Genomic DNA, 14238 nt, shown 5'->3' on the forward strand with positions numbered 1-14238 from the left:
TGTTTCTAGTTTTAAGTTATTGTAAAGAATGCAGCTGTGACAGTTGTGTGCATGTTTTTGTGTAGATGTATGTTTTAATTCGTTGGAAGAGGAAATGGAAACCCACTCCAGTATTCTTGCCTGGAGAACCCCATGGACAGAGAAGCCTGATGGGCTACAGTCCAAAGGGTCACAAGAATCAGACACGACTGAGTGACTGAACACATGTTTTAATTTTTCTTGGGTATAGACTTAGAAGCGGAATTGCTGAATTACACAGTAACTCTTGTTTAGTTTTTTGAGAGACTGCCAAAGTTGTAGCACTATTTTATATTCCCATTAGCAACGTCTGAATTTCTGTTTTCTCCACATTCTCCCCAGCACTTAATATTGTCTCTTTGTTTATTATAAACACTCTAGTGGCTATCATGGTTTTGAGTTACATTTCCCTAGTGACTAATGATGCCAAACATCTTTTTATGTGCTTATTGGTCACCTGTATATCTTCTTTGGAGCAATGTCTATTCAGATCCTTCTGTGTTGACAGGTAGGTTCTTTACCACTAGCACCACCTGGGAAACCCATTCAGATCCTTAGCCCATTAAAAATTTATTTCATTATTTATATAGTTGCTAAGGTTATTTATATATTCTAGATACAAATCCCTCATACTACATGTGATTTGCAAATATGTTCTCCCATTATTGGGTTGTCTTTTTGATGAAATTGCAGCACAAAAGTTTGGTTTTGTCCATTTATTTTTATGTTTTTGGCTGTACTGTGTCTTGCTTTGCACGGGCTTTCTCTAGCTGTGGCGAGCTGGGCTCCTCTTCATTGTGGTGCACAGGCTTTTCATTGCAGTGGCTTCTCTTGTTGCAGAGCACAGGCTCTAGGGCATGCAGGCTTTAGCAGTTGTGGTGCACAGGCTTAGCCGCTCCGAGGCATGTGGAATATTCCCAGACAGGGATCATATCCTTGTTCCCTGGTTAGCAGGCAGATTCTTATCTACTGTGCCACCAGGGAAGTCCCTGAAGCATAAAATTTTTAATTGTGATGAAGCCTTATTTATCTTTTTTTTTTTTTTTTTTTTAGCCATTTGTGATTTTGGTGTTATATCTAAAAAGGCTTTGCCTAAATCAAGGTCATGAAGGTTTATGCCAGTATTTTCTCCTAACAGCTTTGTAGTTTTAACTCTTATGTTTAGATATATGATCCACATTGAGTTAATTTTTATGTATGGTCTGCATGTGGATATCCAGTTGTCCAGCATCATTTTTTGAAGGATTTCTTTCCCCCACTGAATAGTCTTGGCATCCTTGTTGAAAATCAATTGACCATAAACTTAAGAGCTTATTTCTAGACGTTCAGTTCTCTTCTCTTGATTTATCTCTCTGTTCTTAATGCCAGAAAACATTGTCTTGATTACTGCAGATTTGTAGTTAATTTTGAAATTAGCAAGTGTGAATCCTCCAACTTAGTTCTTCTTTCTCAAGACTATTTTCAGTATTTGGTGTCCCTTGATTTCGTATGAAATTCAGGATCATCTTATCATCTTCTGCTAAATAAAAAAAGGCCAGCTGGAATTTTGATAGAGATTGTACTGAATCTATGGATCAATTTGGAGGGTATTGCCATTTTAACAATATTAAGTGTTCTGGTCCATAAACATGGGATATCTCTCCATTTATTTAGATCTTCTTTCACTTCTCTCAACAATGTTTTGTAGTTTTCAGTATACAAGTCTTATACATCTTCTGTTAAATGTACTCCTAAATACTTAATTCTTTTGATACTCTTGTAATGTTTTCCTAATTTCATTTCATATTGTTCATTGCTAGGGTATAAAAATATAATACATCTTTTTGTAATGATCTTGTATACTACAGTCTTGCTAGCCTCATTAGTTCTAATAATTTTCTAGTTAGTTCCTTTAGGATTTTCCCTATATAAAATTAGGTCTTCTACAAATAGATATAGTTTACTTCTTTCCAATCTGATGTCTTTTATTTTATTTTCTTAACTGAGTGCTCTGGTTGGCGTCTCCAGTACAATGTTGAGTAGAAATAGGAAGGACAGATATGATTTTCTTGTTCCTGATCTTAGAGGGAAAACATCTAGTCTGCCAGTAAGTAGGATGTTAGCTGTGAGTTTTTCATAGATGCCCTTTATCAGGACAAGGACTCACCCATTTTTTAAGACTTTCATTTTGTTATATGAATCGTGTCCTTTCACGTGCCAATCATTTTCCTTCAGCTACTCTCTTGGCTACAACATTCCAATGACAACCTGGGTCACTATGAAAGTGTAGCCTCTAGGAATGACCAAAACTCTCCAAGTGATGGCTGATCAGCAGAGAGAGAGAAAGAGAGAGACTGCATGAATCCCTTGATCTAGGTACAATACTCCTATGCATGCAGTTTAATGCAGAACGGGTTCTCTGGTGACTGTAACTTACTGTGGATTTCCTTATGAACTTCAGCTAAATTAGTGGCTCTCAACCCTGTCAGTCCAGAGACACTCCTCCCTTAATAGCTTTCTATTGATGTAAAACATTGTTATGTGTCAACCTGGCTGACCCACAGTATCTAAGTATTTAACCAAGCATTCTAGCTGTTTCTGTAAGGATATTTTTTAGATGAGATTAACAGTTAAATCAATAGACCTTGGACAAAGCAGATTATTCTCCATAATGTGGGTGAGTCTTGTTTAATCAGTTGAAGACTTTAATAGAAAACAACTGCCCTTCCCCAAGAAAGAGGGAATTATAATTCTACCAGCAGATGGCCTTTGGACATGAATTGCAACATCGGTTCTTCTCTAGGGCTGCAGTCTGCCAGCCTCCCCTGCAGACAAAGGACTTGCCAGCCTCCACAATTGTATGAATCAATTCCTTAAAATACGACCCCAAATTATATGCATACAAGCATACAGGCATACATACACATACCTGTATTTATATACCCTATTGGTCCTCTTTCTCTAGAATATCTTAATACAAGCATATACACAGAAAGTGGACATATAAATTGAACACGACAGATGAAAAAACAGGACACAACCATTGTCCTCCCTGTGCTTCCAACCACTGACTCCCCAGAGGTAACCATTATCCTGACTTTTAATAGCATAGATTAATCCATACTAATATATATGGTATACTGACTTCTAATAGCATCAGATAGGGCTGGTTTGAGGACTTTATAGAAACAGCCTTTGCTCAGGACAATCCCTTTTGTGTCTGGCTTCTCTCATCCAGTGTTTAGTTAAGATTCATCTGCATTGTTGCTTGTTCTTGTAAAAAGCTTGTTGTTTTTGCTCCAGAGGATTCCATTGTGTGGCTCACCTCAGTTTATGTATCCATCCAGCTCTGATGGATATTAACATTGTTTCTAGTTTGGGATTATTAGGAATGTGTCATTACCAACATTCTTACACATGTTTATCAGTAAAAACTTGTAACAGTTCTAGTCAGCTATAAACCCAAAACTGTAATTGCCAAAACCCCTTTTTCATAGCAAATATCTTATGCTTCCTTGCATTTTGTTTTCCAAAATGAAATTCATGAAGGATAATCTACAGAAACATGTATATGTCAATAGAATGCCTAGTCTGTAATATAAAGGAGGTATAAAAGGGAAGTCATTTACAACAAAATTATGTGTAACTCCATATGCTCTTGGGAACAACCACCCAAAAAGACATAATAACCCATATCTACTCATAATGAATAAGTTTGGATTCCAAGGACATTACAGATCAGACGCCACGATACACAAGCAGTGCAGGAAAATGACGGGGCAGGAGGCGCAGGTGAAAATTAAAATCAAAACAGCTGTTAGAGCAAGACACAACAGACCCAACTCATTTGTGTAAGATAACAGACATAACTTTCATTAGAGTAAGGAGAACACGCCAAGACAGGTAGAGGAAAGGAAGGTGAGCATTTGAGTATGAAAGTGTTAGTCACTGAGTCGTGTTCAACTCTGTGACACCGTGGACTATATAGCCGGACAGGATCCTCTGTCCATGGAATTCTCTAGGCAAGAATACTGGAGTGTGTTGCCATTCCCTTCTCCAGGGGATCTTTCCAACCCAGGGATCGAACCTGACTCTCCTACATTACAGGCAGATTCTTTACCGTCTGAGCCACAAGGGAAGCCGAGTGTCGTGACAAATAATTTCCATTTTATGGCCACCTGATGTGAAGAACTGACTCATTTGAAAAGACCCTGATGCTGGGAAAGATTGAGGGTGGGAGGAGAAGGGGACGACAGATGGTTGGATAGCATCACCGACTCAATGGACATGAGTTTGAGTAAACTCTGGGAGTTGGTGATGGACAGGGAGTCCTGGCGTGCTGCAGTCCATGGGGTCTCAAGGAGCTGGACACAACTGAGCGACTGAACTGACTGACTGATGGCACAGGACAGGGGAATGGTGTGGCCACACAGAAAACACATATTCTTTAGAATCTCATTCCTCAACAGACAGGTGCATTCTGCCTTCAGGACTTTAAAAGAAAAGAGTCCTTAGCTGCAACATCCCTCATTAGGGATTAGCAGGTGGATCACAAAAGGAAGTTTTCCAATTAATGCTGTCAAGAAAGCTCATGGTGCTTCCATGAAGACAGTTTCTGAGTAAGACTGAAAAATGAGAGGTAACCTTCAAGTAAATCATCTCAATGTTAAATTTTCACAACCGAAGTTCAAAGCAACCATCCTTAAAGGAACTCAGATTTTGTGCATTTCTAATTTATTAATATTTGGCTCCAAACCTGTTAAAAAAAGGATTATGTATACATAATGGATTATGAGTTACATATCTCTTCTATTAAATATTTACAATTGGTTTCACTTTTTTCTACAGTAATATCATCCATGCCTTGAAACCTTTTCCTCTCAATATGTAATCAGTGATGGTCTAATATATTGACCAGACAGATTGCAGCAAGAGAAAATTATTCAATAATTGAATTAATGTCCTTATTCCATTTATGCTTTCCTGTCAAAAACAACCTTCTCCTAAGTTATTGAGTTTTTCATGTGACAGCTCATGAAAAGATTTCAATATTGTAATGCACTAAAGCTTGACCTATTTATATTTGTCTTGAGTTTTCATTGGATGGGCATTTGAAATTTGTGAAGGACGCAGGGCAATTTCCAACAGAGTGAGCCTGTTTCATGCATAGTGAGATGCCCAGAATCCCTGGTCCTTGTCCCTAAATGTCACTAAGGCCCCCAGTTGTGTGCGACAGCCCAAAATGACCCTGTGAGTATGTAAAATGCCACCCCCCCCTAGAGAACTATTGACTTAAATCGACCTCATCTCAATTTTGTCTTCATCCCAAACTCATTTGTTGGCATTTGGGTTCAAGTATAGGAGCTGATATTCACTCATATTATATTTCATCTTCATATAGTCAGCCCATTGTTCCTGTTGATCAAAGTCTTTGGACACCCTGGTTCTGATACCCAGCATGCTGTTCCCCCCACCCCTTCCCAGACACCCTGGAAAGGGCCATCTTTCCACCGTAAAATGATGGATAGATAGTTGAACAGGATGGAGCTGGGACAGAACCCTGTGACAGTCCATTTTAGACTTTTGCTCAGGCCAGCAGGGAGCTGACATCTGATATTTTCTGGCTGCTGGTTATTTGTTGGTCTCATAGGATGCAGCCCACATTGCACCAGCTTGTTCTTAAGTAGAATGCTTAAATGCTGGAACTTCATAAGAGCAGAAAGAGCACAGTGAGAACAGAAAACTGACTTGCCCAAGGTCACTCGGCAAATGATAGTCCAAGCTGGGGTACAGCTGGTTGCCCCAGAACTGACCCACTCCAGGCTCCAGGAGATTTACATTCCTCTGATGGCTACTCAGAAGCCCAGGGTGGACCGTGCACTGCTCCGAGCTGGCCTAAAAAGGGGTGGAATCCAGGGGCCTCTCCCAGCCAAGGGCAAAGTGTCCGCAAGTCTATTTTGGCATCTGGCTTGTCTCTGGAGAATGGGCAGGGAGCCAGCACTCCATGGAGAGTGTGGGATGAGTGCTCACAAGATTAGAGACACCAGCAGCTGCCTTCTCAGGCATCCAGGACAGAGTGGCGGACGGAGCCCACGATGGGTGGCCCAAGCAGCGTCACCATCCTTCAGCCCTCTGTTTCCCTTTCTGTAAAGTGAAAGCTATCTCTCCTCCTTTGCTCACCTCCCAGGGGTATTGTAAAGAGCCAGCAAGGAGGACCTTCTAGAACATTCCAAAGACATTGTCCTTTACTCTGGATGAGGTGAGAGACAATGAAGGCATTTGAGCAGACAAGTGATTTGACTTAGGTTTTCACAGGGTGTTCTGGATTCTGTGTGTGGGAGGAGTGGCTGCATGAGAGGACTGTCTTAGTCATCCAGGTGAGCGATGATGTTGGTAGTTGGGCAGGTGGTGATATCTGTGGATATATCTCTTTTTATTTTTGGCTGTGCCATGCAGCTTGCAGGGTCGTAGTTCCCTCAACTAGGGATTGAACCTGTTTCCCTGAAATGGAAGCACAGAGTACTAACCACTGAAGAGCCACAGAAGTCCTTATTTGGATGCATCTTGAAGTAGTGCCAATAAGATTTGCTAACAGATTGAGAGACAAGCATCAAAGATGATTCCTAATGGGACTTCCCTGGCAGTCCCATGGTTAAGACTCTGCATTTCCACTGCAGAGGACATGGGTTCAATCCCTGGTCGGGGATCTAGGATCTTGCATGCCACGTGGGGCAGCCAAAAAGAAAAAGAAAATTATTACAAGGATTTTGACCTAAGGAAGGAGGAAGTTGTTACTGTCTACAATGGGATGGCTGCGGGAAGAGCTGGACTGGTAGCCTAGAGCAGAAGTTTGCTTTGGGACCTGGGAAGTTTCAGTTGCCTCAAGTGGAAACGTCAAGTTGATTGTCATTAAATAAATAACCTCTGCTGTCTCTTCCAGAGAAGCACTTGACTCCGACAGCATGCACTTGAATTTGTGATGATATCTTCATTGAAAATTGGCTTCCCTGGGAGTTCCCTGGTGGTCCAGTGGTTAGGGTTATGTGCTTCCACTGTAGGGAACTCAGGTTCAATCCCTGGTCAGAAAACGAAGATCCCATGTGGGACACTGTGCTGTCAAAAAAAAAAAAAAAAAATCAGTGTCTGTATCTGAAATATCCATCCCTCCACCCTGATTGTTTTCTTTCTTTACTTGCCTCTTAAATACACGGGCCTCATCTCCCACTTGTCTCTCTTTGTGCCTCAGGTCCAGCCCCGCTAGATGGTATCTGCTTTCTTTCTGAAATGTCCAGCATGAGTTCTAAATACTCGAGGGTGGCCTGTATCTAACATCATGGGCTTCCTTGGTGGTTCAGATGGTAAAGAATCTGCCTGCAATGTGGGAAACCTGGATTTGATCCCTGGGTCAGGAAGATCTCGCAGAGAAGGAAATGGCAAACCCACTCCAGTATTCTGGCCTGGGAAATCCCATGGATAGAGGAGCCTGGTGGGCTACAGTCCATGGGGTCACAAAAGAGTTGGACACAACTGAGCAACTAACACTTAACACATCCCAACCGCACCCTCTCTGGTGTGTGAACATCCACTCAATTGTCGTCACGTGATATGGTAACAGTTGCTGCTACTGTTGTTGTTTAGTCCTTAAGTCGTGTCTGATTCTTGCGACCCCATGGACTGTAGCCTGAGAGGCTCCTCTGTTCATGGAATTTCCCAGACAAGAATACTGGAGTAGGTTACCATTTCCTCCTCCAGGGGATCTTCCTGACCCAGGGATCGAAACTGCACCTCCTGTACTGGCAGGCGGCTTTTTCACTGCTGCGGGAAAGCCCCAGGGGAACAGACAGACACTTTATTTAAGTGGGTGGTGCATGCGAAAGAGCTCTGGAACCCATTCCTGCTGCTAAAAGGTGAGAGGTTGTTAGTGAGCTGCTGAGTCTGAGTCTGTTTCCTCATCCATAAAGTGAGCAGAAGGTCCTTTCTGGGTAGGAAGGAAGAATTAATCAGAGTGAGGCTTAAAACTGTGTCTTCCTGCCTCTGACTCAGAGTCTGACGGGCTCTTGAGTTGGGTTTCTGAGATTTAGCCTCAACCCATCAGCTGCACTGGAAGCAACCCCTCAAGACCAGATGGTTCTAGCTCCCAGCCTCCAAGAAATCCAGAACTCGCAACTGGGCAATGGCTTTCCTATATCACCCAGCAACACAGGCTAGAACTGGCACCCCGGCGCTCCTGACCCCAGTCCAGGTCATTGCCCTCACCCCCACCTACCCCTACAACATGCACACACCCTCAGGGTCTTTTAACCTACAGTAAAGCGCTCCATCCTCCCAGTCAAAGAAAGCCCGCTCCACCTGCTCCACGTTCTGCCTTGCCGGGGAGTTTCCCTCTCTTCTCCTCTCTCCCTCCTGGGACACTCTGCCTGTCTGTCCTGCTGCTCATCTCTTTGGGATTGCTCAGGTCCCCATGAACTAGACTTTCATGAAAGGGTCAGTACTTTGGGTCTCCCACAGGTCTCTGAACCTAAGTACAAATTTATTATAGAGCCTTGGCTGTGTGCCAAGTGAGTATAATATAACTTATCCAAGCTTCTTAGCAACTCCAAGACATGGACACTATTCTTAGTCCCATTTTAAAGATGGGTAAACTGAGGCCCAGCAAAGTTAGAAGGCAGAGCTAGGATTTGCAAAAGCAGCCATCAGGCCCTTCCCTACCATGCTATACTTTTCGAGAGATCTCACCGTGGTCAAGCCCTATGGTCGCTGCTACAGGCAGACCCCTTGGCCCTCACAACTACTGGTCTGTGGCCTAAGAGAACCAGGCTCCTGAGGGTGGCCTCCAGGGAAGATATGTCAAGGCTGAAAAGCAGGAAATGCCAAAGTGGAGCCTGGCCAGGCCAGGGTCGCCCCCTGGTAACTCCCGCCCCAGCTGAGGCGTGGCTGTGCCAGGGACTGGGCCGAGCCCTGAGGCTAAGGAGGAGCCTCCCCCAGGGAAGTCCAGGCACTGAAAAACAAGCCTCCTCCCTCTCTGCCAGCTCAGCTTTCCCAGCCCTGCTAGGGGCCTGGTGGCAAGGCCGCCCTCCCTGGGGCTGAGGCTGTGCTTGGCAGGACGTTCAGCCCCAAGAGTTTGAGGCTCCCAGCCCTGCCTTGAGCTCTGTCTTCCTTTTCTGAAAATCCCTTGACATGTCTTGACCCTTCATTTTCCCCAGGGCCAAGGGACAGGGAGAGGAGACCCCGAATGCCCACATGGACTCCTAAGATGCCCATTTATCCACTGGGGAGACTGAGGCAGTGAACATGGATGTGACTTACACAGGGTCAGTGAGCCAGCAAAGTAGACATGTGTTGGACTCTCGAGCCCAGCTCTCTACACAGCCCAGGGCCTCCCCGAGGAGGTAGGAAGAACCTGGGAGGGGGCAGCGTGTGTGTGAAATCCCCAAAGGGGAGGGCATCGGTAGCTCCCCAGGACCTGCCAAATGCTCTCATGATGCCAAGGCCCACAATTTCCTGGTCATGAGAGAATTAAGACAGGGCCCCTTGGGACTGAAACCACTTCCTTAGAAAAGAACAAACCAACATGAAATGAAACCCCAAACCAGAAAATCCCACAATGAGCAGTTGGATCCACTGCCGATCCTGACCTTTGAGTTACAAATTTAGGTGATAAATCCAGGAGTGGCTGGATTTCTTCATTCATTCATTTACCAAACAGTTGTTCAACCACCTACTGTATTCCAAACCCTATGGTGGGTGTTTTGGATTCAGTGATGAACAAATCAGTCCCAGTTCTCCTGGAGGCAGACTAGAAAAGAGGCAGTTACCAAAAGGCATATATGTGGCCAGCTCTATGTTGGGTCAGGAACAGGAGACTCTGAGTCAGTACCCAGAGAAGTCACCAGGTAAGGGGGAAAAGCATGGTCAGGGAAGGCTTCCAGCAGGAGGTGACATTGAAGCTGGGCTCTGAAGAGTGTGTAGGAGTTTGCAGGGCAGGCATAGGAAAACAGCAGGTGCAAAGGCCTGGAGGAGCAGGAGAGCACAGCTTCTTTAAATAGCAGCCAGAAAGAGAGTCATCCTAAAGTAAGGCTTGGGAAAACCATGCAGATCCCTAATGCTTTTGTCTCTGAGTACCCTAACACCTGCTCTGACCCAGACAAGGGACAAGAGGATGCTGTGGGTATGCCAGGGTCAGGACCAAGGACACTCAGCAGAGATTGGAAGTTGAAAGCTGGAAAGTTTCTTCCAGGCTCTTCTAACTCCCTCCCAGACACAAGAAATGGGGCTTCTGGGCAGCCTGAGGCAGCCTAGGACAGAGACCCAGGTAATGGCTGTGGAAATGAGTGTGGACCAGAAGCTGGTGTACAGGAAGCAGAAAAAGGATCTGAAGATGTGGGCAGAGCATATCCTGAGAGTTTCTGAGCCACTGTCCCAGCCTCTGGGCCAGTCCCTGTGGGCGCCTTGTCACCTACAAAATGCTCCTGCTCTGTCCACACCTCTGCACGTGCTGTGTGCGTTCAATCAACCAACAGTCATTGAGTCCCTGTGACACAACCACTGTGAGCTAGGCTCTGGCAACAGGGATGACTGGAACAGCCCTGCATGGTCCCTGCCCTGTTGGAGGTTAGAGCCTGGCTGGGGACGCAAATGCCAGATTGTCACCGAAGAGATGTGGACCTTGAAGGGAGAGAGTGTTACTCTCTGAGAACAGAGGCACTTGACCTAAACCAAGGGTATCAAGGAGGGCTTCCTGGAAGAAGGGATGCCTAAGGAGGATCTGAAGGAGGAAGGGGCACAATACAGTCAGTGGGACCAGAGTCTTTCCTCCTGGGAGATGGGTCTTGTTCAGGACACTTGAACAAGCCAGTTCCCTGGGCTGAGCCTCAGTTTCCTCATTTGCACAATGGTGCAGAGGAGGCTTGAATTTCCAGCTCTGATCCCTGGCTCAAAACATTCACTGAGCAGTGAGAACAGCAGCTTTCTCAGGACTCTCTGACTCTGTGACCCAGGCCTTCCTCCTCGTGCCCTCTGTGACCTCTGTGCTTATCAGTCTGACTGCTGAATTCTGCCACATATGACGCTTAGGGTTGTGAAACAACTGCTCAGTTCCCCCAAAGGCTGCCAGTTCAGACTCCCTGGGCTCACACCCTAGACAGCAATTCTTGCTTGCCCAGGAAATGTCAGCCCCCAGGGGATGCTGGCCTGGGGTCATTGTTTCAAGGGCTCTTTCAGAAACAGCTCCATTTCTGGAGAAAGCCTGACCTCAGGGGATAGCAAACCTGGGTCCTGGACTCAGAGTTGACAGTGCCTTGGACAGCTCGTGACTATATAGTCATTACATCTTATCCTTTTAGGGCTTTGAAACCTTCACTGTGTATTCATGAATTTCACAAATATTTACTGTGTACCTACTATGTGCCAGGCACTGCTCTAGGCATTTAGACAGGCAGCAGTAGACAAAATCCAGACAGGAAAAGAAAAACAAAACCCTTGCCTTTGTCAAGTTCACATTCTGTAAATGAGTTGACAAAAAAGTGTACCATAATGTCGAGTGGTAACAAGTGCTTTGCAGAAAAATGCAAAAAGGATAGAAGCTCCTAAATAAGACAAGAGGTCAGGGAAGAATTCCCTGAGGAGGCAAGAACTGAATAAAGCAAGAGTGGGAACTGTGGATATCTGGAGAAAGGGTACCAACACAGAGGAGAAGGCATGTGCCAAGGTCCTAAGGCAGGGATGAATCAGGAAGAGTAAGAAGTAGTGTGACGGGAGTCCAGTGATGGAGATGGAGAGTGTTAAACATCAGAGTCGCATTTGGGAGTGCGCTTTGTCAGGGTGAGAGTGTATGTATGTTTATGTGACAGAGATAAAGAAAGAGAGACAGAGATACAGTCAGAGAAAGAGAAACCTCTAGAAAGACTCACATTCCTCTGTCTTTCTTTCACCTCCCCCTCCTCATCTAGACATTTCAAGATTACAGGGGTGGGGAGGAAGACAGATGATTAAATGATTTAAATGTGCAAGTAAAATAACAACTCCGTGAGCACATTATGCAAATCTATGCAATTAACATCACAAATGAGGTGAAGCCACTGGGGCCAGAAGAACTAATTTCTCTGGGGGCTCCAGCTCCATTCGTGCCCCTCCCCGCCAGCCGGAAACTTCTCAGGGTGGAAGGGAGGTGCTCATAAGACTGAGCTCACAGGCTTGTAGGCTACAGGCTTGTAGACTGAGCGTCTTTACCTTCCTTACTTCTGCATCCTTCCTTCACCTATCAGAGGCAGGAACAGTTATTGTTCTCTTTTGTTAAAGAAAAAAGTAAGGTCTGGAGAGGAGGAGGAGATTAGCACCCAGGTCTCTTGAGGTTAAACTTTCAGTTTAAAGTTTTCCATTTCATCCCTTGGGGGAGGTTTGAGCTTCTGGGAGGAGCAGCAGCTTTCTCAGGGATTTAAGGAAGGCTAACTGCAAGGAGATCCAACCAGTCCATTCTGAAGGAGATCAGCCCTGGGATTTCTTTGGAGGGAATGATGCTAAAGCTGAAACTCCAGTACTTTGGCCACCTCATGTGAAGAGTTGACTCATTGGAAAAGAGTCTGATGCTGGGAGGGATTGGGGGCAAGGGGAGAAGGGGACGACAGAGGATGAGATGGCTGGGTGGCATCACTGACTCGATGGACGTGAATCTGAGTGAACTCCGGGAGTTGGTGATGGACAGGGAGGCCTGGCGTGCTGCGATTCATGGGGTCGCAAAGAGTTGGACACAACTGAGCTACTGAACTGAACTGAACTGAACTTCCAGTAAAGGACCAGTTACTGTTTCAGGCTTTGTGGGCCATATTTGATTGTGCCCTTGCAGGGTTAAAGCAGCGAAGGAGATATGTAAATAAACGGGCATGGCTATGTGATAATAAAGCTTTATTTAAAAAAAACAGAAAGTGGGCCAACCCCACAGCTGTCCTTTGCAGTTGCTTTAAGAGATGTGGTTTAATCAGAGCTCCCCTGCAGCAGGGCAGCTAGTCACTGAGGTCTGTGGTACCCTAGGCAAGTCCCTGATCCCCCTGAACCCATCTCTCCATCGGAATAAGGACAGGATATTCTGGGAAAGGTTATGGTTGAGGTTCAGCAAGGGGGATGAGACCCACACCATGTGGGAGGGCTCAGGATGTTGGGTGAGGCAACCCGTAGGAGGGCCAGTATTCCTGTACTATTTCAGCGTCATAAACCACCCAAAGCTTTGTGGTCGAAGAAAAGCATTTTATGATACTTCCTGGTTCTATGGGCCAGGAATTTGGACATGGCACAATTAGGGACAGTTTGTCCTGATCCATGTTGTCAACTGGAAGTGCTTGGAGGGTGATTCAGTGGCTGGAGGCTGGAATCACATGGAAGCAAACTCACTCACAGGTCTGGAGACTGATGCCAACTGTCAGCTAGGAGCTCATTGGGGGCGGTCACCAAAACCCCTACATAAGGCCCCTTCTGGTGGTCCCTTTCTAGGTGGATAGTTTGGGGCTGCCTTATAGCCTGGTGGCTGCATTCCCAGATGTTAGCAAGACAGTGATAAGGAAAAGTGAAAGTGAAGTTGCTCAGTCGTATCTGACTCTTTATGACCCCGTGGACTGTTGTCTACCAAGCTTCTCTGTCCATGGGATTTTCCAGGCAAGAATACTGGAGTGGGTTGCCATTTCCTTCTCTAGGAGCTCTTTCCAACCCAGGGACTGAACCCGGGTCTCCCGCATTGTAGGCAGACGGTTTACCGTCTGAGCCACCAGGGAAGTACAGTGATAAGGAAAGGATGTGGTTAAACCAGACTATGTCGTATTTTGCAGAAGCAGAATAGCAGGCAATAAGAGAAAGTGTAGGAACTTCCTTGGCAATCCAATGGTTAAAACTTCGCCTTCCCATGCAGGGGTGCCAGTTTTATCCCTGGTCAGGGAGATAAGATCCCACATACCTCATGGTCAACAAAACTGAAACAAAACATACAACAGAAACAATATTGTAACAAATCCAATCAAGACTTTAAAGATGGTCCACTTAAAAAAAAATCTTACCAAAAAAAGAGAGAGAGAGAAAGTGTAATATGCCCTGGATAAACTCAAGAACCAGAGTGTGAATTTCAGAACCCCTCTGTGTTCTCTTTATTGATGATTGCGAGAAAGGTAAACTATAGCCTCCTATAGGTCTTCACGAGGAAACAGAGAATAGGTTTCAGTAGTTAGTTGCTCAGCTGTGTCCGACTCTATGTGACCACAA

This window comes from Ovis aries, chromosome 13, assembly GCF_016772045.2.
Source record: "Ovis aries strain OAR_USU_Benz2616 breed Rambouillet chromosome 13, ARS-UI_Ramb_v3.0, whole genome shotgun sequence".
Taxonomy (NCBI): Eukaryota; Metazoa; Chordata; class Mammalia; order Artiodactyla; family Bovidae; genus Ovis; species Ovis aries.